At 42.3% G+C, this 25,472-nt stretch overlaps 1 protein-coding gene and 1 long non-coding RNA gene across 2 annotated transcripts in view; one reads left to right on the plus strand and one right to left on the minus strand.

The window, feature by feature from the left end:
- Window positions 1–20,548, minus strand: part of LOC146859889 (uncharacterized) — a 50,295-nt gene extending 29,747 nt beyond the window's left edge. The window contains exon 1 of the long non-coding RNA XR_014978732.1: window positions 20,430–20,548. This is a non-coding gene — a long non-coding RNA (uncharacterized LOC146859889). The remainder of the gene's footprint in view (window positions 1–20,429) is intronic.
- Window positions 1–25,472, plus strand: part of ANO3 (anoctamin 3) — a 1,942,403-nt gene that overhangs the window by 1,492,972 nt on the left and 423,959 nt on the right. The gene's annotated exons all lie outside the window — the stretch shown is intronic.

The following is a 25,472-nucleotide window of genomic DNA, read 5'->3' on the forward strand; positions in this document are numbered from 1 at the left end:
CTTGGTGGTAACAATACCACAATTGTCCTTCATTAGCCACTTCAACTATTTTCTGTCTCAAACGACCGGGAATTAGGATTCTCCACCATTGCACTAAAACTCCTTCCTGATTTATAGACAGTTCATCTTTAACATTTATGTACTTTTGATATTCACCATCACTGGTGAGATATAGAGCTTGCCTGGTTCAATGACCGATTTGTAATTATATATTTCAACTACAGCACGTCACTATCATGATTCACGGCAGTGATGATCTGGGCTAACGAAATGGCAGCTGACGTATTAAACTTTACAATGAAATTAATGTAGGCTTCAACCGCCTTGGATGGAGTATCCTGAAATTGTATAGGCACTCTGGAAAAGTAGTCAACAGGGTTTTGATCCATCCCTGGATGATGTACAATCATGCAATCAATACTCTTGCAATCAGAGTCCACATCATTCAATGCAATTAGGCATTTTTGTTTTTGGATTGCCAAAGATAGTTAATAAAGCTTGATGATCAGTTACCAGTGTATATGTCTTTCCATACAGGAATACATGGAAATGTTCACAAGCCCATACCACACCCTAACCTTCTTTCTCTGGTTGAGAGTAAGCATGTTTTGTTTGGGACAAACTTCTACTGGCATCTGCTACAATATTCCTACGAACATGGGGGTGTCCGCTGTGCTGTGCCAAGATAGCGCCTCACCCAACTGGACTAGCGTCAACAACAAGCTTTGGATTGAGCTAGGCCATTTCAGTAGCAGTGTCGATGGCTTGTTTTATTTTCTTGAAACTTCCCTCCTATTATTGTGACCACTTGAATGAAACATTTTTCTCTGTTAAGTCTCGTAAGGGAGCACTTATGGTAGCAAAGTCTTGTATGTATCTTGAACAGTAACTTACCATGCCAAGAAATGAATGTATCATAGAAACATCTTGTGGGGGATCAGCATTTGACAGAGCTTGTCCTTTGGCTGTATCAGATGCAAAACACCCATCAGAAAAGATATGGCCAAAGCATGTTAACCTTTTCTTGTGGAACTCTTCTCCTATTGTAGAATACCACAGGAAAAGAATTAAAGGTATAATCATCTAATAATTTTATCTTGCGTGGCAGCGCGGTACCTTTATGTATGTCTTGACAACAGGTTCTTGACCATCAATGTCTAAATTCTTTGCAAAGCTTCCATTGTCTTCACCTGCTTTACAGAGGCTGGAAATACGCTTTAACTCCACATGCATGAAGCGTTCATCTTGCATGTTGACTCTACTCTTCTTTGTGTTTAGACTGACAACCACTGCGTCACTTTTGCCCTAAATATAAAAGCTGTCACCTCCAAGAGGAACCAAAGAAAGCCAAACACTGGATCCACGACACCCGCAACATTAACTCACTTTCTTTATCTTCTACGAATCCTTGCTCCTGCTTCCCACCAATCACTATTTCAATTCAATGCTAAATATCCTGGACACTTAGCCCCTAAACAACTAAAAATGAATATCGTCCAAACGTTACAACCCCTGGTTCAACACTGATCTTATTGAAGAATGGAGACCCCTCAGACTTGCCCGAAAGAGCATGGAGACACTCCCCTTTCCATGGCTAACCTCAGAATCCTGCATCAAAGACGCATCTCCTACAACAGGCACATTAGGAACTCCAAAGCAAAGTTCTTTGAAAACCAACTAGACTCTGCTACTAAAAGACCTAAGAAATTGTTTGAAATTATTAGAAACCAATGTACCTTCAAAAGCGATCTTGCTTCCACAAACAACAAAGCGCCCCCTAACTGTGAATCCATTGCCTCCTTTTTCTTTGAGAAAACATTGTTAATCACTAATGACACCCAGACCGCTCTCAATCTTCTTCTGCCCCAACACCTCCTACACCCCCACACACCGGTCCAAGGAGTTTGCCAGTATAATCGCCTAATTTCTCCCAAAAATAACACCACCTGGTCTAGCTTCATAACCCTCGTTGAGACTGGCACTCTAAATCTTTAATCTCCTTGAAATATTCTAACCCCTTCACCGATCCTGAGTTCATTCACCTACTCCCACTGTGGACTAAGATAATCAATGCCTCTCTCACCCAAGGCTCTCTTCCTGACTGCCTCAACATTCGTCAGGTTACCTCGATCCTAAAAAAAAACAACTCCAGACATTCCAACCCCAGCAATTACCGCCCCATCTCCAACATCCCTACTCTGGACAAACTCCTAGAAAAATGTGTGCACTTACAGCTCCACAGTCACATTGAACAATTTCAGCTTCTAGACCATTGCCAATCTGGCTTCTGTTCGGGTCACATCACCAAAACTGCTATGGTCCACATTGTCGATGATGCCCTGCACTCGCCTGACCTAAATTAATCCTGCCTCTTCTTCCTACTAGATCTGCCAGCAGTCTTTGACACCATCAACAATGCTACCTTGTTCGACCGCCTAGAACACGCATGGGCCTCTCTGACACTGTGCTAAAATGGTTCTCCTCCTTTCTACACAAAAGGTCACAGCGCTTCCTAATTAATCACTCTCTATCAGTGCTGGCCGCGCTATCGCTGGGCGTTTGCCAAGGCTCTATCCTCTCCCCGACATTTTTCAACCTCTACAAAAAGTGTCTAACCAATTTTCTCAAATGCTCCCACATATCTTTCCATATGAATGCTGACGACACCAAACTCTGAATGAGAATAACCTCCCTATCCACACCCTCAATAACACCCTAATACTAATTCAACAATGGCTGACTCACAATCACCTCAAAATCAATCCCCTTAAAACTGAAGTTTACTGATTGCAACGCCCACTACCACCTCTAATGTCAAAGGATGGCTCCTCCTTCTCTCTGCCCTGAATTGCACCTCACACGTTGTTGACACCACCAAATCCCTTGGTATTACTCTAGACAAAGATCTCACCATGCAAAAACACATCAACGCCATCACTAGAGGAGCTAACCATCAGCTGCATATTCTTATGAAACTAAAGCCTTTCCCCGCCTGAGTCTGACCTCACATCTGTGACTAATTCACTTGTGCTTTCAAAACTAGACTATGGTAGCACTACCTTTGTGGCCTCCTGAAATCTTCACTTGCTCCCCTTAGGGCTACACTTAATGCGGCAGTATCAAGGGTTCCAAAAAATGACCACATCACCCGTGACCTTCGAGCTCTGAATTGACTAGAATTCGAGGCCAGAATGCATTTCAAAATTGCTTACATGACCCATAAAGAGCTGCACCATTATACTACTTCCTACCTGTCCCAGAAACTGACACTTTCGGATGGAAACAGATCCTCCAGAAGTACGAGCACCTTACTTCTCAGCCACAAAAATTCACGAAAAAGAAAACCTAAAACCGATCCTTCTCTGGAATGGCCCAAAACATTTGGAAGTCTCTCTCTACTGAGATCAGATGCAACCCATCCACATCCCTCTTCAGAAAAGAACCAAAAATGTTTCTCTTCAACAAATTCCTCTTTCACTGAGGACTTGACCACGTTCCCTCTCTCTGTTTAGAGCCTGCTCTCCATCTGTCTGCTGCCTCCTGCCACTCTGTAATTTGCATGAGTTTCGGACTTATGTTACTCTGCACTCCTCATGTAAATCTTTATTTTTCTCACATTCCAAATTTTATAGCCATACATTTATAAATTTGTTTTTTAATTTGTTTTAATTTTATTTGAAAGGAGCCAGCATAGATTTACACACTTAGAAATTATACAAAACATAGCATATTCCATGTTGTTAACTTAATCTGCATAAGTGTGCACGAAAAAGAATGAACAAAAAGGAAATTAAAATAAAGTGGAAAAGTTATGAGATACATACCAACACTTAATAAAGCAGAAAACAAAAAGAAAGGCCCTGCATGGCCCGCACAGCCTTGCTTGTATCCTACGAGGATTTTCTTTATTAGTTAGTTAAAATTCGTACCCTAAACGTTCAGAGAGTAGTAAATATAGATTGGCCCAGAATTGCTTTAGCGATGAGCAGTCCACGAACATATGTTTTAGATCAGCAGCAAACAGATTAGATTTCGGACAGTATGATTTACAAGAAACTCCTTACAGTGACCATTTTGAGATCCGTTCAGACGTGTAATACAACATCCAAATTGACTTGAAATGCTGAAGTTTGAGACTAACAGAAGAAACTGGCTGTTGTAAAGTAGCGAAGGCCTCCTGTATTTCATTAGCTATAATTTAAGAGGATAAAAGCTGGCTCTATCTTGAGGCTATCTGCAGACTATCATGAACCAGTGAAATAAGTTTCTGATAAAATACGCAGATAGATATCCTATCAGAAGTCTCATATAGACAGGCCAAACTTTCCGAGGTTCCCTGTTCAATTTGGAGTTTGCACCTGTTTAAGAAATAATACGTTTCTTGTAGACACTTAAAAAAGGAATGCTCTGGAAGCCCGTATTCCTCTTCCAGTGAGTAGAATCTACGAAACCCCTGGTGATCATGCAAATGGCCAAGATGACTAATTCCCCGATATTCCCCTAATTTTCCCCACATTATCATGAAATACGTCCTGGAATAGAGGGTTACCCCACAGTATACTGTACTTATGAAATGTAGGTAAGCAGGGCCGGACTGGCCGTAGCGGGCACCAGGCAATCCCCCGGTGCGCCGCACGGGTGGGGGCAGGTTTTGGGCCCTGGGGGCCGTTTTTTGTTCCAGGGCCGTTTTTGCAGCATAGCTGCAAAATTCGCCCTGTAACAAAATCGGCCGAAAACCAGCCCGGGCAAAGAGCTCGGCGGCCCCCCCAAGGGGGGCGGGGGGGGCTGCCCAGCACTTTGCCAGGGCCGGTTTTGGTTCCCAGTCCGGCCCTGTAGGTAAGGAGTATTTCTTAGAAATGTATTGCCATATCCATGCTATATACCTGACTGGATTGAACCTAACCCTCTTGTGGTAATTCAGGTCTGTGAGTTTGTGGAGTACAAAAAGCAATTAAGGGGCCGCATGCTAGTTGATAGCCCGATGAAAATAATCCAGCTTCGTGCCCAGTTAACAAGCTCAGGATCCGTCCAGCAAATAAAGCCCAATAGTATAATTTAAAATCTGGAAGATTGAAACCCCCTTGTTTAAATGCTAATTTTATAAAACATATAGCTTGTGTCTGGCCCTACAATATCCCCAGAAGAAGCTACCAATCACACTTTCCAGGCATTTAAAAAAGGAACCAGATACCCAAAGCTGGATGGAGCGAAATAAATAAAGAAATGTGGGTAGTATGTTCAGTCTTATACTATTACACCTACCAAGTATACTAGGAGGGAGCCGAAGCCAGTGCCGTAGTTTAGCCGTCACTAATTTTAAAATCGGCTCCAAATTAAGAGATACGATATCTTCTACAGAACTGCCCAGCCTTATGCCTAAATATGTGGCTGTATCTGTTAGACCTGTAACTGAGACTGGAGTGCATGGCTGGTAATAGAGGATTATCTGTGTTTTGTACAGATTTAGTTTATATCCAGAAAAAGCTTCAAAAAGCTCAGCTTCTTCTGATATGTACGCATGGGCTTCTAATGGGTTACTCGAAAAAAATGAAATATCATTGGCATACGCAGTTAGCTTAAGATTCATGCCGTTTAGATTGACTGGATGAATACCCTATTTCCACATTAGATGACTGATAAATTGCTTCATATATAGAAAGAATAGTAATGGAGAGAGTGGGCACCCCTGACGATTGCCCCTGTGTGCAGACAATAGAGATGACAAGATGCTGCTAAACATAACCTTTTCTTGGTTTCTTAGATAGTGTCTAAACGAGTGATATGAACAGATTTTTAAGCCCGACTGGTCTCATTGTTGACCATAATGCTTCCCAAGTTACTCTGTTGAAAGCCTTCATGGCATCTAGCATAATCATGCCGAACTGTTCTTTCATTTGCCCTGAGACATCGAAGGCCACTATGGCAGAGCTGACATGGGCTGCCGGGTCTCTGCCTGGGACAAACCCATGCTGCTTGTCTGAGACTAAGCCATGTATAAAGGGGCCAAGCGATTTGCCAATATTTGTGAAACTTTTTTAGCATTTGAGTTAATCAGTGAAATTGGTTGGTAAAATCCTCTCTCCGCTGTTGGTTTGCCTTTTTTGAGAAATACTACAATATTAGTCTTCCCCCAGGATACAGGGGTGCCTCCTACATCAGTGATACATGTAATTAAATCTGCAAATTCAGGTATTAGGATATCCCCAAAGACTTTATAAAACTCGAGGGGAATTGTATCATCTCCTGTTTCTTTGCCAGAGGGTGGAGCTCTAACAGCGTCTTCAGTCTTCCCCAGCGTTATGTCCCCTTCTAGCAACAGTGTCTGCTGAGGGTCCAGCTGCGATAGGTGGCTCTCCTGCAAGTATTCATAAATGCTAGATTTGTAGGGGTAGTTGGTTTACTATATACCCCTTCATAAAATATTCTAAATTGCTCTGCGATAGATTGAGGTTGCGTATGTATTGCCTCTCCCTCGCCTTCAATATGTTTGATATTACATCTCACCTTTTTATCTGAAATTCGATTAGCTAAAAGCCGACAAACTTTCTTGCCATATTTATATTGTAAAATGTTATTCTTATAGTAGCTAGCGGGCACTGTTTGAATTAATCCTCGGCTGTGCCTCTGTCGTGTCTCTGTCAACCTGAGAAATATTGATTGCACCACCAGGTCCCTTGCGATGATTGCCTGTGCGTGCTGGAGTTCTAGATCGAGAACGTCCTACCAACATTGTCCCTCTTCTGCATGTATAAGCCTATTTTTATTTAAAATGAACTGACATACGCCTTCATGCAGTCCCAAACTACTGCTGCGGGTGCAGATCCTTTATTGTTACTTATGAATTCTACCAAGGCCACTCTAAAATGTGAACGATATTCCAAATTGCTAAGTAGGTAATGAGGGAATGAGAATGGGCGATGGCTTCCGATTCCGACCTTTATCGCTAACATAACTGGGTTATGATCCGAAGTGATCTTAGAGCAGACCTCAATGTAGGTATTCTCTAAAGCCATACTTTTTTATAAAGATCATATTAATTAGAGACTATTGTTTATGGGAGATGAGGAATAAGTAAACCCTGGTATAGTAATAAATAATGTCCTCCAAGCATCGTCTAACGTACCCACATAAGTTCTAATCCAGCACTTGTACTTCAATTTACACATTGATTGGTCTTATATTATTATCATCCCCTTTGTTCTTTTTCGATTCAAACTCAATGCTCTTTTTCAGAAAACAATATTTTAAGATAAGTTGATAAATTGCCTGGTTCCTTTGACCCGACCCCTCCTCCACTCCCCGACCAACAGTGCAAATAAATTGAGAGAGAAGCTCCCTCTGTGCATTCCCTAACCCACCCAGAACTTACTCCCTCTGTGTCTAGAAAAAGGGTTCAATCTCCCTCCTTGCTGTCTGTGACTGACAGCCTTCCAGGAGCACTTCCCTCTGACACACCAATTCCACCTCATCGACCCCCAACCTCAACATGTAACAGAAAAAAAATGTATTAAGGAAGAAAAAAAGACATGTAAAGTACAACATTTCCCATTCTTGAGCGTATTCCTCGACCTTTTCCTGCTATGGTTTTAGACTGCTTGTTGCCCAAGGGAGCGTTTGCTTTCGCAGTTACGGCCTCCGAACTCACTGTTAGCACTGAAAAAGCCCCATTGATATCGGCCATGAGATCTGTTGTCACCCTAGGTACAGCGAAGTGTTTCGCTGAGGCTGAGTCTAGCACTTTTGGGGCAGACAAATCCTCCTCTCTGGCTGATCCTGTGTCCTCTAGACTGTCTTGCAACTTAAACCCTCCCTTGGGAGATTCTTCCTCACCACTGCTTCCTACCCACAAGGCAACTTAAATATTACCCTGTGCCATACCTAACTGTGGATAATGATATTCTCCGATGGCCTCAACTCTAATAAGGTTATGATTCTCAGTTGACCCTGGAGCTGGTGAAGATGCAGTACCAACACCCATCCCTTCCTGCTCAGCCAACACAGTACTGAGGAGTTTATCCACAATCGGGTGATGATTGGCGGGAAGTACATACGCCGAGGGGACGCTTACTCTGCGTTTGCGCTACAGATAATGGGAGCATGGAAAAACATTTGCATTGAAAAATCATTCGCATTGGACATAGGATTGGATGGTTTATACATGAGTGAGAATTCTTGGAGTGCACGGATTTGCGATATATAGATTAATCAGTGACTGGGGCACATATGAAGATTGGCCGGGACAAAAGTATAACCGGCGTGAAGGTGTATAATGAGAAGTAGTAGAGTAAGAGAGCCCTGAAGAAGTCATGGGGAACGCCCTATACGACGAAACACGTGTTGGCTGAGAAAAAAAGAAAGAAAATAAAGAACAAGGAAAAGAAATTTATGCATTTGGATCAGATACTTTGTTTGTGATAAGATTAAATGTGTGCTCCGCCCTGAGGAGTGTTTACCATCTCAGAGACAGGAGTACTATTTTCTGATCCACAGGACTGGAGCAGGCAAGCCGCCTTTACCGACTGCAGCAGCTTCAGAATCGCTTTCCTGACCCGAGATCCGGGGCCGGTATCAGGAACTCAGCCACCGTGTGTTGCTGGTGCTGAAGCTGTTTCCTTTGCTGCCATTGGGGTAGTGATTGCGCTCTCGCCATGTCCTCCTCATTGGGCACCGGAGCACTGTGGAACCATTCCTGAGCTATGACAGCCCAAGGTGATGCACCAAAGCCCGATGAAACACCTTGCCTCCCTGATCAACTAGAGGTAGTGATGTGAAATCTTGAGCCAGCACATCAGATGCAGCTAGGGGTGTACTCAGCTGGACGAGCGGCTCAACCTGTGCAGCCCATTGGGGCTATCAGGTAAGTGGAGTGGAGTTTTGGTGCCGGAGGGGTTCGGGATAGTGCTTACCGCAATGGAGTCAATCCGCCATCTTCCTCTAACCCCAGCTCCTCTCATGTAAATCTATACATAACTACCTCAGGGAAAACTATATTTTGACTCTCCCCACCCTTACATCTCCCTTCCTCAACTACCTCAGAACTTTTATGTACTCTATCATTTATATTCTTCTTTGACATTGTCACTATGTACTTTGCCTCACACTTTATGTAACTCTGCTTCTGGCTTCTTCTTGCTTACATACCTAACTTTATTTCGGCTACTCCTTTCTTACCGTTAACATTTATTTTTATTTGCTCTCTATGTACCTCAAGTTTCTGCTGTTTTGCTTACTCTGTAAAGTGCTAGTTTCTTGATCTTAAGTGCTATGTTGCTATGTTGCCATGCTCGTTCACTGCTTGGGGAAATAAAGTGCACCTTCTCTCTCTACCCTTGCAACTCCCTACTATACCTACCTCAGAACTTTACATCCTCACATCCTTCTATCGGATTCTTCTTTTATATAATGTTGATATATATTTTTATTTAAACTTTATGTAACTCAGGCACTTGCTGCTACTTTGCCTACAAATCCTACTGTAAACCATTTGCCCGTTTTACCGTTACTTTACATTTTAATCTATTCTCGATGTACCTCATGGTATTGTTGTTATGCTTACTCTGTAAAGCGCTCTAATACATTCAGGTCTAGAGTGCGCTGTATAAAACTCACAAATAAATATATAATCTGGCAGCCTGATTCTATTCTGTCATTTGCCATTTGGTATCTCTGACAGTCCAGCGTTGATGATATTTTATTTTAGTAGTTATACCATGCCAATCCAAAGCAAATTAAGGTCACATCTGACTTTAAAAAACTAAATATTTTGTTCATCCACTGGTATATTATTTGAGGCGTCTGGTATAGCTTAATTCACTACCGGATTTATTATCCACCATGATGAGGGCTTGGGTCTGATAAGCATACACTTGAAAATGCACCACCTGTCATCTAGTATGCGGCCATTTCTAAAGATCAATTCTGCAACTTTTGGCCATTGTACTTGATGATGAAGTGGATGCATAATAAGGCAGTTTTAGTGAGGTCTGGCCTTTTTAACTTTTGAAAAGAAAAATAATTGTCCCATTTAGTTCTTCCCCACTGAGAGATCAAGGAGTAGCTTGCTTGAATTTTCCAGCGTAGTGAGGAATGTCAGCCAGATGCTTGCCATTGGTATTGTGCTTTCCCTCTTAGACCTGAAACCTGACTGAAAGAAAGTGCCATCAGGAATGAAAATGCTATTGAAGTTGACCTTTCACTTCTATTTGCCCAATTATAGTGAGTTCAAGTAAAGTGGTCAGTAGTTTATCAGAATGCATAGGTCTGCCATTTGTTCATTAAAGGGGTCTGGAAATGGCATTTTTAGTGTACTTGAGAAAGTTCCTATTATAAACTATGAGTCTATGCTCATCAACTATAAATTCCAGAATGGGGGTGCCGCTCGTAGGCTTGGACACTTCCTTCACACCATCTGACACTTTCCAATCGGCTCGGAGGAGCAGACCGGGCGATATCGAGGGACGCGTGTTATTTTCGTTGGGAAATCTGTTGTCGGGACTGCGAGGACCAGCTGGCCTTGCGCATTGAACATTGCCTGCAACTGGGGCACTCTTCCCGACTCCTCCCCTCTAAGGAATATAACGCCTCGTGGCCCCCGCTCCGCGGGAGCCGCTCGTAGGCTTGGACGCTTCCTTCACACCATCTGACACTTTCCAATCGGCTCGGAGGAGCAGACCGGGCGATATCGAGGGACGAGTGTTATTTTCGTTGGGAAATCTGTTGTCGGGACTGCGAGGACCAGCTGGCCTTGCGCATTGAACATTGCCTGCAGCTGGGGCACTCTTCCCGACTCCTCACCTTGATCATCACTATTATTTTAGCCACGCCCACTCACGCGTGAGCGGGACGCGAGCGGGGCGCAGACCGGGGCGAAGCCCGGGCAAAGGGTGGGCCTGTTTAAGCCCGTTCAAGCACGGGCAAGACCGGACCGGGCCCCCCCTCTTTCTCATTTCCCTCTACCATCAGGTCATGTCATCAAGGGAGACGAGAAGTAAAGCCACGCCAGCAGTCCCCATGGTTGCAGGTACCCTTGATAATTTCCTTATTAGGGCTCATTCTGTGGTGAATAACGAATTGAATCTCTGGGAAAGACGTCTGTCGGATGGGATTGATAGTACCAGAAGATCGTCCCTCGGCTTAATGTCAGCTGCTAGAACCCTGGAGAATTTGGACGACTCTCATACTGCCCTTATGGACAGTATTGACCATACAATAGATTCTGTCCTACAAAAACTCAGGACTAGCACATCTTCCTGTAGAGATACACTCCAGCCCACTCTTGAGAGTCTCCCTCCCGCTACTTTTGAAGTTGTATCGACTGTTGAAGGCGGGAGTGACTCGAAAATACCTTCTCCACGTGGGTCTCGGGAGGGTGCTGTTCCAAAAAGGAAGGGAGTGAGGAAGCTCAAGGGTGGTAAAAGGGCTAAAATAGATTACCCTCGTCATAACCCACCGACTAAATTCTAATGTCACCCCAGTTTTACCTGACCATGTTCAAATATCGTCGTTATCACATCCTCTTCCAGGTATCTCTGAAGAGGGCCTTGGAGGGGGGGGAGAGTACCTTACCAATGCTATCACTAATGTTTTAAAAGATTTTTTTGTCCCTTTGATGGCCAGATTTGACTCTATTGATGCCAGATTAAAAAAAATAGAACTGGTTGCAGGGGATATTGAGAACTGTCTGAAGACCAAGGGAAGCTCTCAAAGTGTGTTGCCTATAAATACTGTAGATCCCCCGTTGCCTAATTCTATTAGCCTGGCAAAATCCACGATAGGTTCACAATCTATCCTACCGGGTACATCCCAAATTTCATTTAAACCTCCAGCCCTTTCCACTGTAACTTCACTTCCCTCTCATGGGCAGCTTTATTCCGGTGTAAGGAATCCTAGCCTGGTAGCCAATTTAAATGTGATTACATCAGGGAAGACTCCGAATGAGACAGATGGCCGTAGTACACACGATTTACCCAGTTTAAGTGGGAAAAATGTAGTAAATCTTCCCCCAGAGGCTGCACCTTATGTAATTGTTCTAACTGGTGTTCCTGAGCTCACTAATCCTGTATTAGAAACTTGTGACTCTCTAAAAAAAAGTCATCAGTTGGTTGAACACCCATAGACCCCTCCCTCTAACTATGAGAGGTGAACTGCTGATGGTTAGGAGGGTCACTTGGCTGGGACATACCGAGAAGAAATTGAGGGGTGACTGTATTCTGGTAAATTTTAGAAATCCACAAATTGTTTCCTATATTTGTAATTGGTTGGGTAGTAAGGAAGGTACATCCATTCAACCTTTCCCACTCTAATTTTTTTATCCTCCATCCAACATTCGTACTCATCGAGGGACTGTTGAGGAATGGACAAGGGTGGGATTTAGACCCCCAGGCAGAAGATTTAGCTATACTCGACATGAGATTCCTAATTTAGTTGATTACTCTTGCATTAATAGGTATAGCTGGTTGACTGACTTTCTGGGGAGGATGATATTAAGAGAACTGAAGGTGTGAGTTGTCATTTAGCGAAGTCAGGGATAATGGCAGTAGCCCCTTGCAATGGGTATTCACCACGAGGTCAATCGCCTTTTCGACTGGTGAACCCAAGAAATGAGGCTTCTCTTGTACAACTCCTTGATACCTCCCTAGGCCCATCTGTATTAAAAATTCTTTCCTGGAACGTAGCAGGCCTTGGTAATAAGTTGGCCTGTATTGAATGGGGATCTTTTATAGATCTTCACGACATCTGTTTCTTCCAGGAAACATGGGCGAGGGAAGAGCTATCCCGTTTTGGATATGCCTCTTTCTCAGTCCCTGCTAGGTGGGGAGGAAAGGGTCGACCGTCAGGGGGTCTAACGATCTGGGTTGCAATCCATTTGGGCTGCAGACCCATAGTTCTGGACACTAAGACTGATGATGTCCAGTGTGTGTTTCTGGAGTGGCGGACCGGTTTCAGATTGGCTATGGTTAATGTCTATTCTAGACCTGTGAGTCTTTCCGCTGAGTCAGGGACAATTGAAGAGCTGTCCACTGTTTTGGCTAGAATTCCTGAGGGTACTATGTTCGTGGTGGGAGGCAATTTTAACTCCCATTTTGAACCTCTTGAAGGGTTGCTGGATGGTATAAATAAGGAGGAGGATGATCTTTGGAAAATCCCACCTGTTGCAGGGCCGGTGGCAGGGATGTGGACTCCTCTGGCCATCCAAATTACATCTCTGACCCTTGCCCACTCGATGAGGGCTTGTAACGGTCGTGCAAGATCCGATAACCCCTCCATGCCTACATTTAATAAGGTGCGGAGGGAGGCACGACTTGACTACATTTTTGTCCAGTGTAGGGCCTGGAATAGAGTCTTAGATTTTAGGGTGGTTCCTAGGAGAGAGAGCGACCATAATCCTTTGATTTTGGATTTCTTAGTCCCAGATGCCTGCAAGAGCAGATTTCGACCGCTCTCTGGTACACCTAGCAGGGCTACCCTTTCTAGTAATAGACGCAGGGTAAGATGGCATAAGTTGGTTGACAACCCCGAGGAACTATCCGATCTCTACGCTAGGGTCATTCCAGTACTGGCTGATGTGGCTACCCTTATTGAACAGCAGCCTGTGTCTTATTTCTTTGTAAGACTGGGAGATATTAATAAATTATTATTTATAAGACTCTCAGATATTCTAAATCCCCCAGGTTCTGGTGGGAAAAGGACACGAAGGAAGCCATCCTGGTATAACAGGACATGTAGACAAGCGAAGAGCGAACTCCTTGATGCAGTAAAGAACAGTGCAAGCAGGGAAATTATCCAGCAAAGGAGGCAAGTATATCGCCACCTAATACACCATGCTAAGATTGAGTGGGGAAATGAGAATTGGGCTAGGCTAATTACAGCCCTAGCCGTCAAGGACGGACGTAAATTTTGGCAGATTGTGACCACAGGCTCACCTGATCCCGACCAACCAGAATTTTCGAATATTGCTGCAGAGGTATGGGAAGATCACTTTAGTACCCTGTATAAGGGGGATGACCCCTGTCTGGAAGTCCCTTTGGGAGATAGGTTGGTGAGTTGCGCCGATGGCTCAGAAGCGATTATTTTTACCCTGAGTGAGGTTAACCTTGCGATATCTAGACTCCCTGCGGGCAAAGCACCAGGGCTGAATAAGGTTCCGGGAGATCTTTACTAACACGAACCTAGGGTTTGGGCGCCCTATTTGCTGACTATGTTTAATGCCATCTCCGCTGGTATGGCGGTCCCTGATACTTGGCTGGGAGCGGAGGTAGTCCCTATTTTTAAGAAGGGGTCGCCCCTGCTTCCAGCCAATTATAGGCCAATCAGCCTAAAAGATGTAGATCAGAAACGTTTTGCTAGGCTGATTCTTGATCGCCTCCTGGATTGGATAGAGGACTCAGAGATTCTGAGTCAGTATCAGGCAGGCTTTAGAAAGAGTGTATCCACCATCGATCAGATTTTTAGATTGGCTATGCTTTTTTGGAAGGCGACGAAGGTCGAGGGCGGTTCTCTTTACACTGTCTTTGTAGACCCGCGTGCGGCCTTTGATTTGGTTCCACGTAGGAAACTATGGAATGTCCTACGGGATTTAGGAATACCTGCACCCTTACTGGATATTATCATAAGACTCCATACTCAAAATTTCGCAAAGGTCAGGTGTGGGAGAGAAGGCAATCTGTCATCTAGCTTCCCAGTCGATAGGGGGGTTAGGCAGGGTTGCGTTTTGGCGCCAACTCTGTTCTGCCTTTACGTAAATGGAGTTATCTCCCACCTGAATGCGGTCCCCAACAGAGATGCACCAAAGCTTGGTGGCATAAGGATATCAGCAATTATGTTCGCTGACGACACCCTCTTACTCGATAAAACACCTATGGGTATTCAGCGAGTTTTAGAGGGTTTCGTCGCGTTTTGCTCTGATAGGGGGATGGAAATAAATACTGCCAAGACGAAATGTATGATTTTTAATCCTCCTAAGACAACCCGCCCAAATCCGGTCATAGATGGTGTGAGCCTAGAAAGAGTACAAACGTTTGAGTATCTGGGTTTGACTCTTAACGAGAATATGACCTGGGCTCAACACCAGACTAAATCTCAACTTAAGCTGACTCAAAAGGTAGGGGGGATCATTAAAATGTGGAATAAGTCGACGATAAAACCTATTGGGCCCCCCCTTGAAATTTATAAAATCCAGGCACGTGGGGCTATAATATATGGTGGTGAATTGTGGGGACACAAGTGTGCCCCTGCAATCACTGTCACGGAAAATAAGTTTCTTAGGCAGTTAGCTTCTCTGCCTATTAGTTCACCCATTCTTCCCCTCAGGCTTGATCTGGGAATAAGACCATTAAAAGAGGAATTGGGTCTGAAGCCTCTAACTTTTTGGAGGCGCTTATGGGTAACCCCTGAACTTTCTAGCTATAGGCAAGAGCTTAAGGAACTTTTACAAATCCCACTTATATGGGAACTCCCCTGGCTAAAACACATTAAGCAGGAATTTGAGAGGCTGGGTTGTCCTTTGATGTGGACAAATCCGGAAGAGGCCAGTAGAAATTTATCGCGCAAAGACCTGGTCAACCGGTATCATGAGTTTAATTTGTCTAGCTGTTTATTGAATGATCATATGGGGATAATGTCCAGTACCTTTATAACATCGAAAGACTATTATAAGATGGAGACTGTTTTGGATAACATTAGTCATAATGGTTTAAGGAAACTCTTTCTCCAATGGAGATACAACTCCCTACCAATAAGAGCCCTTACTAGTAGATGGTATCCATCTACCAGCAAAAACTGTCCAGCTTGCTCGGACGAATTGGAGAATGATATCCATGTTATGTTTTTTTGTCCTTCCTACCTAAAGCCTAGGAAGATGTGGATCATTCCTCTATGTAGTAATTGGGGGATTAGGCACTGTTCACTTTCATATCGATTATTAAAAACTGACCTATCCCCATTAACTGTTTTTGCTGTTAGTAAATTTTTAGCTGCCATGTGGAACATCAGAAGATGTCTTGTAGCAAAATGACTTTGCCTCCATTAATGTCTAGGGGCCTGAACCTTACAAATACGAGCTGCATTTCTGTTGATTTAATGCATAATTGATGAAATTGTTATGATTTTTAATCCTTACCGTAAATTTTAATAATATGTAAAGATTTGTTCTGTAATGTATTGCTACTTCTTTTATGACTTTTTAAGTCGAAATAAAGATAATGATGATGATGAATTGCTATGGATTTAAAAGCTTGCACTGTCTGAACTTTTCTCATATGGCATTGGATCCCTTGGAAGCAATGGAAAATTCCAAACAGAAACATTAATTGACTGCTGAATTTACTCATAAGCTATATATTGATATCTTCTGAATACGTTATGTATAAGTAAATTATCTTTATTGATTAAAACTGAAAAACATAAATGTGTTTATTTCAGTAATACTGTGATTCGCAGTTTTATATAAGACCACTCCAGATTCCCAGAACGCCGTAGGTCAACTACTTGATTAAAGATTTTTTGTTTTGTTTAATAATGTTTTATTAAGTTTTCAGAAAAAGAAAGACATTATCAAGCAAATGAACACATTGTGAATAGAATATAACCATTAATATATAAGAGAAAAGCATGAGCAAATAATTTAAAAAGAAAAAAAAGAGAGGAAAGGGGAAGAAAGTGAAATAGGAAAAATATATATATAAAGGATATATGAGAATAGAAAGAATAAAAAGAAGGTAGAAATTATGACGCAGGTGCATATGTAGAAGGATAAGAAGTAAAGAGTAGCCAAAGAAGGTCAGATTTAATTTTCTGAGAAAGAGTAAGAGAAGAGACATTAGTAATTCTGTGCTCATCACAAATATAGTTCCACCAAGTTAACGATGATCATTTAGAGTTATCTTTCCAGCAGGACAAAATCACTTTGAATGCTAGAGCAATAAACAGATCAAACAACAAAGAAATAGGAGTAGAAGCATCCAAAGCAGGTGAGAAGGAACCTATAAAAACATTTTGCAGTGATAATGGAATATTACATTGAAGTATTTGCATACATTTAGACCAAATAGATTGCCAAAACTTCAATACATTAGAATAATCATAAAGTTGATTAATTAAAGTCCAAGTGGACTCAGAACAGGACCAACAAAGGGACAAGGAAGTAGGGGAAAACTTGGATATACAAGCACGAGTAATGACAGCTCTACTATACATAAAGTATAGGGATTGAGTAATACGGGCGGCAATAGAAGTTTTAAATAGCTTGGACAATAATTTATCCCAAGAAGAGATAGAAAGCGGTAAAGATAAGTCTGCTTCCCAGACTAATTCTGTATGAGATTTAGGTCGTTCAGTAACAGGCGATAACAACATCTTATAAATAGAAGCAGCCTTAGGCTGCACTATATAACGGTGTGGGTGGAATGAGTGAGGGAGAAGCTGAAGGGAAATTGTTAGAAGTTAAATAGGACTGCAAAGCTGTTGATATTAAAAGGTACTCATTAAGAAATGAGTCAGGTAAATGATATTGCAATTGTAACTCAGGGAAGGGAATAACAGAGTTATGCTGCATTAATTGATAGATACAAATAATTCCCTTCTCCTTCCAATGTTTGTAATAAAATGATTTACGTTTATATTTGATACATTTATTATACCAGACAGTAGAGGACAAAAAACATTGAAAGGATCTAGACCATCGGACAAAATATTATATAATAATTGTTGGGAATATTTTAAAATAGGATTTTATGATATGAAAGTACAATTAGACATATATCTTATGTTTCGAAAAGAAACATCTTTTAATGGGGAACGCTCAAAAACAATCCAGAGAGGGTAGAGATATCAGCAAAATCATAAGTTGAGGCAAAAAATTGCCGAATTAAAAATGCCGAATGATACGATTTAAAATCAGGAAAAGGCACACCGCCTTCTGTTTTGGGACGTTTGAGTTTTATAAGAGCAATGCGGGGTGTATGTTATTCCATAAAAACTTTGTACAAATAGAATTAATTTGTGAAAAATATGAGATAGGGATCCGAAAAGGTAACATGGATAGTGTATAAAGGACATGGGGCCCAATCATCATTTTAATAGTATCTAATCTACCCAACCAAGACAAATGAAGGGGGGACCAAGAAAGAAGGAGGGATTGTATTTTGGTAATTAGTGCATTAAACATAAAACTAATTGTGGAAGATAAAGTAGAGGAGAACCAAATACCAAGGTATTACATTTTTGTGGGACACCAGGTAAAATTAGTATTATTAAACATACATTGATTGCAGAGAGAGTTTAAGGGTAAGACTTCTGTTTTAGAAAAGTTCAACGTATATCCAGAAATACTAGAATACAACTAAACCTCATCCAAAAAGGGAGGTATTGGGACTAGACATATATACCAAAATATCATCAGCGTATGCTGACACTATAGTTTCTATAGAATTATGTATAAAGCCAGAAATAAGTGTATTAACAAAAATGCACTCAAGGAAAGGTTCAAGACATAAAACAAATTACAAGGGTGAAAGGGGGCAACCCTGGCGTGTACCCTTATATAAAAGAAAGAATTTAGAAAAACGGTTATTCACAAAAATACTAGCACGGGGAAAAGAATATAACAGTTTAACATAAGAAATAAAAGTTGTACCAAAACCAAACCATTGAAGTGTATTAACCATAAATTGCCAGTTTATACGATCAAAAGCCTTTTCGGCATCTAAGGACAATGCTGCAAGTGGAGACTTGTATTTCCTCCCAAAGGAGATAACATTAGCAAACATACGAGCATTGTCCGCAGCTAATCTGCCCTTAACAAACTAGCGTGATCAGTTTTGACCAAAAGTGGAATAATATTCTCGAGTCGAGAGGCACGGATTTTAACAAATATCTAATAATCATAATTCATTCATGAAATGGGACGATAGTTTTTACAGCGGGAATGATCTTTATCAGGTTTGGGAATAAGGACAATCAAGGCCTCCATAAAGGAACCAGAAGCTTTAGAATTAGCAAGAAATGAATTAAAGAGGGCCAGTAGTTTGGGAGCAAAAATAGAGGAAAATGTAGAAAACAAATTCAACAGAAAGATCATCAGGGCCTGGCACTTTCGATTTTTAAAGATTTTAATGGCATCCGTTATCTCTTGAAGAGTAACCTCTTTTTCTAGTAATTCAAATTCATCAGGTAGCGAAGGGGGTTTAGGGAGACCCGAAAAAAAGGTGTGTAAATTTTGATTAGAGGGATTTGTGTCATCAGAATATAATGATTGGTAATAATCATGAAATGCAGTAGCAATATCTTCATCAGAGGACGCTAAATTGTTAGTAGATTCATTTAGAATAGGACCAATACTTTTACGTTCAGATTTAATTTTTAAGTAATTGGCCAGCATCTTGCCAGCTTTATTTTGACCCCTGTGATACTTAGACTTAATTTTAAGAAGTACATTACAAGCATCAACTGTAGCAAGTTTGTTAAGAGCACATTTGGTCTTAATTAATTCATGAAGAACAGAGGGAGATCTAGAAGTAAAGTAATTGTGTTCCAGCAGTTTGAGTTGTTGTAGTAAAGTTGTATACTTTGCCTTTGCGATTTTCTTCTTTTTTGTTGAATATGAAATAGTAAAGGCACAGAAGGAAGCCTTAAAGGCATCCCAATTATTAGGAATAGGGGTGTTCAAAGGATTGTTAATAGTAAAAAACGTATGAATAAAGGCAGTAGCTTCAGTTATAAAAACAGTGCCTGATAACAAAAAATGATTACGTCTCCTACGACCACATTTTGGAGAACTCAGGGAAAGGTCAAGAACAGAAATGACAGGTGCATGATCAGAAATAAAGATAGATCCAATCTCCGAGGATTGAATAGATGGTAGTAAGGGTTTACTAACTAAAATATAATCAATTCTGGAACGGGTATGGTGAACATTAGAAAAAAAAGTAAATTCAAGGAAATTAGGGTTACAGGTCTTCCAAACATCATATAATGAACGAGAGGCAATGGCAGATTTAAATGATTTATGGGATTTGTCAGGATTAAATCTACACTTGGATTGTCTATCAGAGAAAAGGTCCAACCATTGGTTAAAATCCCCAGCAACAATAATATTTGGGCTATCAATGGAGGAAAGTAAAATCTTAATACTATTCCAAAAGTCAGGGTCTGGCTTATCATGGCCATAAATATTTAATAAGACAAGTTCTTTATTTTGTATAACAACCATAGCCATTACCCAGCGTCCATCAGTATCACATTGCGTAGATAAAATTTGAATTGCAACGATTTATGAAATAGTATAGCAACACCACCCTTCCGATTAGATGCAGGGGAGAATAAACAACTTGACCCACCCATTGTCTCTTTAATTTAAGCGATTCTGCTTCATTACAGTGCGTTTCTTGAATGAACGAAACATGAGAATTCAGTTTAGACAAATGAGAGATTACCTTTGTTCTTTTGACGGGGTGTCCAAGACCACGAACATTCCACGTAACAACATTACACATATTGGAGGGATGGGAGGGTAATACATAGATGGAGATGATTCACTTCAGGGGAACAGCTGGAAGTAGAAGTAGAAAAACACCACTTATGAGATGAGTACAAAAGCAAATTATATATAACAACAACAAAAACAACAATAGGCACATGCAACATGCAGAATATTGTCATGAAAAAGGAACAAACAGAAAAGAATAGATAAAGGACAGAAAATAAGAAGAAAAAAGATAGAACAAGGAAAGAGGACACGCAATGAAGAACAAAAATAGAAAAGGAAATAGAAAGAGAAAGATGTAGATCAAGGAAATAGCTCCAGATCTAAGACGAAGAGTAGACGCAATGAGCATGGAGCGCAACAGCACCGAGGAAAGACGGAACGACAGAAGGAAAGATATTAAGAGATAAGAAAATGAACAGCCATTAAGAATCAGATAATGAAGAAGACAAGAAAGTTAGAGAAGTTAGGTCGAATTAACATCAGAATTCAATGAGAGACTTTGGAGAAAAGACTTCAATCTGGCAGGATCATCAAATTAATGAGTTGAACCCTCATGATTCATTTTACACAAACAAGGGAGCAAAATGCCATAACGAATATGCAACTGTCTCATCTGAGAGCGAAGGGCCAGGAATTCCTTTCTTCTTGCATTAGTGGCATTAGAGAGATCTTGAGAAAGATAGACCGTGTGACCAGCCCAAATAAGGCGACACTTCAACTTTGCTGCTGCAAGAACACGCATGAGATCCGAAAATTCCAGAAATAACATTATAATTCCTCTAGGTCTTGAAGAGTTTGGTTGAAAACATCCAAGACGATGAGCACGTTGAATATTTAATGAAGACTCAGGAGGAAGATCCGGCAGGAAGCTCTTTAGGAAAAGAAGGAGATCAGGACCCTCCAAATTCTCCGATAAACCATAGAGACGAAGGTTATTCCGTCTATTGCGGTTTTCAAGATCTTCTGTTTGGAGCTTGAGACGTTGAATTTCCTGTTCCAGAATAGGAATTTTAGCTGAGGCATCATGTAAGTCACTAATGCGTTGCTCCACATCAAACACTTTGGCTTCCATAATAATCCACCTGTCTTCAATTTGTTGGAGTTTCTCGTTAATAGAAGACATAAAAGATTTCAGCCCCCTCACCTCATCAAGAATAGTATCAAGAACAGGATTTTGAGATGATAAGATGGGAGAGGAGGGGTCATTTTTAGCTCTCTTGGGTTTAGTGCCAGAGGATGTAGCTCTCGTCGTGGTTGGAATTTCACTGGCCATCGTGTAATATCGATAAGGACGATGGAGCACCTTTAATGGAGATCTCAATCTGCCCATATATTGTATAATCACACTACAGCCTTATACAGAGACGTAGAGGATAGTCAATATATACCAAGGGAGAATAAATATAAGGATGTCTACCCCCACGTCTTCCTCTTCTGAGAAAAAGAAAATAATTGCTCTGGAAACATGCGCAGGCAGAATTAAGACACCAGCAAGCAGAAAGAAGTAACTTAGAAAGGCAACACAGTCATGATAAAATGTGCCTTAAAAAGGAGGCAATACTAGATAAACAAATGCCCATAATGAAAAAATAGCAACATCTATAGAGAGATGAAGTAAAACGTTGCCGCGCGTTAAATAAATAAAACACCGGTTTACCACAGACTGAAGTGTGTAGAAGCGAGTGGCAGGCTCAAAATGGCGGCTGCTCGCATTTGTGAGGAAAAATTCACCGCCACTACCACTGGGTCACACAGGTCATCACTCAACATTGAAACGGCTCCAAATGCCGCTCCAACCTTTCCGATGCATGCTGGCGGTGGTGTCATCCCCCAAAGCGGGAAAAACATGCTGAAAACTCATTAAGAGCTTCGCGTACGAGCGGAGCTCAGCCGAAAGCAGCCATCTTGCCGCGGCACATGACCACGCGCCCCATGATTAAAGATTTTAATTGTTTAGGGAGCTGCTACAGGTTGTAAACTATGCTGTGTGTATTTCTGCAAGGTGTAACCCATCAGCCATCCATAAACAAACTAATTGTTTGTGTACTGGATCTTGATTAACTAATTTTATTGCATTAGAATTTCTTTGTTTAGGTAACAGGAACCGTCACATTTTTTATTTAAACATGATTTTTCTAGTAGCAAAGGCCTTATGTGCAAGCGTGTGGTTGCCAACCCTGTGATTAGCAAAATCACAGAGTCTGAGACCACAAATATGGTCTTGTACTGCCTAATCCCCCTCCTCTCTTTAACTAACCACCCTTGGAGTGGGGGGACCCTCCCTGTCCCCGAGTAGCTTTCCCCCAAGGCAACCATTCAAAACCACAGTTGTTTGGATTAGGGGCCAGAAACCCCGGCCGTATTTTTTTACATAAAATATCAAAAACATTAAAATTAATATTATTCACATTATTTACACAATACGCAGAAGGTCCATACATTGATAGGTACAGTATGTCAATTGGCTAACCTTAACATGTTTCTAATACATAGCCATTCCTATTGTAAGCTAAGCGATGAAGATATTATCTTTCTGCATATCCTTGTTAGAGCATACGGCAAGGTCAACGACTGCTGGCCCCAGATCCAGATCAAGCTAAGTCCCAACTGCCTACCGGAGTGACTTTGCGCAGGGGGCCCACCTTACCAGATGGATACCTACCTTGGGCACCCCCTACGCCATCAACATTAACTCCAAAAAGGGGCCCCTGCAAATATGCGTCCTTGCGCCCTTGAGGGCATGTGCATTAGGGGGTTGGCCAACCAGCCTACTGGAAGAGACTTCCCTTCCCCCGCACCCTTCCAGCCTACCGGCTGTAACTGCCCTTGGAGTCCCATGAGAGACTATCTGTCTCCCCCTCGGGCGTCCCCATTTGACAAGGGTGATGCCCGCTAAGGACTGAAAACTATGCTCACCAATCATGACCTTACCGTCACAGGCCAGTATAGTTGCCCAACTCCCCTCTGCCTACCCGAAGGTCATGCCCTGCTCTTTTGTCCTCTCTAACCATGCCAGTATATTCTCCATGAATATCTTCTTCCCTCGACTTGAGAGGTGTATGCCATCCTTCAGAAAAAATGGTTCCCCCCAGATGCACCCATGCCCTATGGACCTAAGCTTCGGGGTCCTGAATATTTCATCCATCTTGTTGTTAATCCTTTTAACGGAGTGATTTAAGGCCCACACAGACTCACCGCCTCTCCTCTGGAATCTTGGTATTATGCGTGACTACACTGTCAGTGCCTCGGGGCATCTTTTTGGCAATCACCCTACTTAAGTAAGCAGTGTCTCTATCAAGCCTCTCCGACCCAGATGAACCAGATCGTTACCCCCTAAATGCAAGATACAAACCGCGGGGGGTACCTGACTTTTGCTCAACGTGCGTGTCACCAGATCCCTAAATTGCCCAAAACACAGACCACCCTACCCGTAGAAAGAGATTTTGGAACCTGTCTGTTGTGCCCTGACCTCATAGGTACCTGTGAAAAAAGAACTGTTGCAACCTCTTTATATATGAATGACCAATTATCCATACATCCTGTTCAGCGTGCTCCCCGGCGTGAACCTGATCCGCAACGCACGCTGTGAGACGATGGACTGGTGTCTGTTGTCCTCCTGCCTGACAGGATGTCGCCACCTTTGAGGGATGATGAACCGCTGCAAGCTTCCCCCCTGCGGGATAGGATGTAGAACCTGCAAATGAAAACCATGAGAGAAAACCAACCGTAAGTACATCTTCTTCGCAATCTCTATAGCATATGCAAGCGCACATAGCGTTTATAACAATCAGAGGACCACCTACCAATCCTCTGAACCTCACTTCCAGTCAATTCGCTGGCCACTGCTTCAGTGGCAGCCCCTATCCTAAAGGAGTGGGTCCCAAAACTGCCTGGATCCAAACTGGCTTTCTGCATGGCCAACCCAAGCCCATGACCATCCTAAACCGGAAAATAGTGAGCGGGGTCTCGTCCACATGAATCAGTACCGACCCCCCGTGCCCCTTGGGCGGTGCGCTAGAAATGCTTCCAACCTGGTGATGGGGCAGCAAGTGCTTCCTTTCACCCTTCAGAAGACTACCCCTTTCCCTCTACCTTCCTGATCAGTCTTGGACTTGGCTATTGATATCAATGAGGAGTCCCACCGTATCTGTACATGTGCCAACTGAAGCCTCCCCCGCCAGTCCATTTTATTTTTTGCTACCAATTCTCCTATCCTGAAAGTGTCATAAAAGGCTAAATAGAAGGCAGCTTGAAACAAAAGTGTTTCACCTGTAGAGTTACACACTTGGTGCAGGGCATCCATCAGTGTGGCCAGGGTCTGTACCCCAATTGGTCTTCTCACATCCGGTTGTGCCCCCTGTAAGCATTGCCACCCTTTTAACACTTTTCGCAGTATAAAAGTGCCAGTAGGATCCTCCTTACCCTTTGCTTTTGCAAAAAAGGAAATGGCTGCAATATGTCGCCTTGCTGATGTCACTGAGCGCTCCTCATCTCTCAAAGTTCTCAAATAGGAAACGAATAACCCAGTGTCATGCCAACTATCCTCCCAAATCTCCCCCAAGGAATAGCAGAAAGCCCCAAACGCCCCTTCGTATGCCCTCCTGGTCCTGGGTGCTAGGCTAGCTGCCAAAAGGTCAGATAATTGGGGGCACCAAGCTACCAAAACTGTTCTGGGAAAGGCATTGGGTTCTCTGATGCTTCCGGGTGATGAGACCTGAATACCTGCATCTTAAAGCGAGAGATCTCATCAGCGGCATAATTCAGTTCTCCCGGGACATGTTTGGCCCTAAACAGCAGATTCATCCTCATGCACAGCAGTATTATCACTTTAAACAGATGCAGGGTAATCTCACACTTTGCAGTTTGATTATTGATACTTTCCACCACAGCTATGTTGTCCGACCAGAATACCACCCATTGGTTCCTCAGTTGTTCTGGCCATATGGATAATGCCACCAAGATGAGAAACAGTTCTAAAAAACTTATGTTG

The sequence above is a fragment of the Triturus cristatus genome, chromosome 3_1 (assembly GCF_964204655.1).
Source record: "Triturus cristatus chromosome 3_1, aTriCri1.1, whole genome shotgun sequence".
Classification (NCBI taxonomy): domain Eukaryota; kingdom Metazoa; phylum Chordata; class Amphibia; order Caudata; family Salamandridae; genus Triturus; species Triturus cristatus.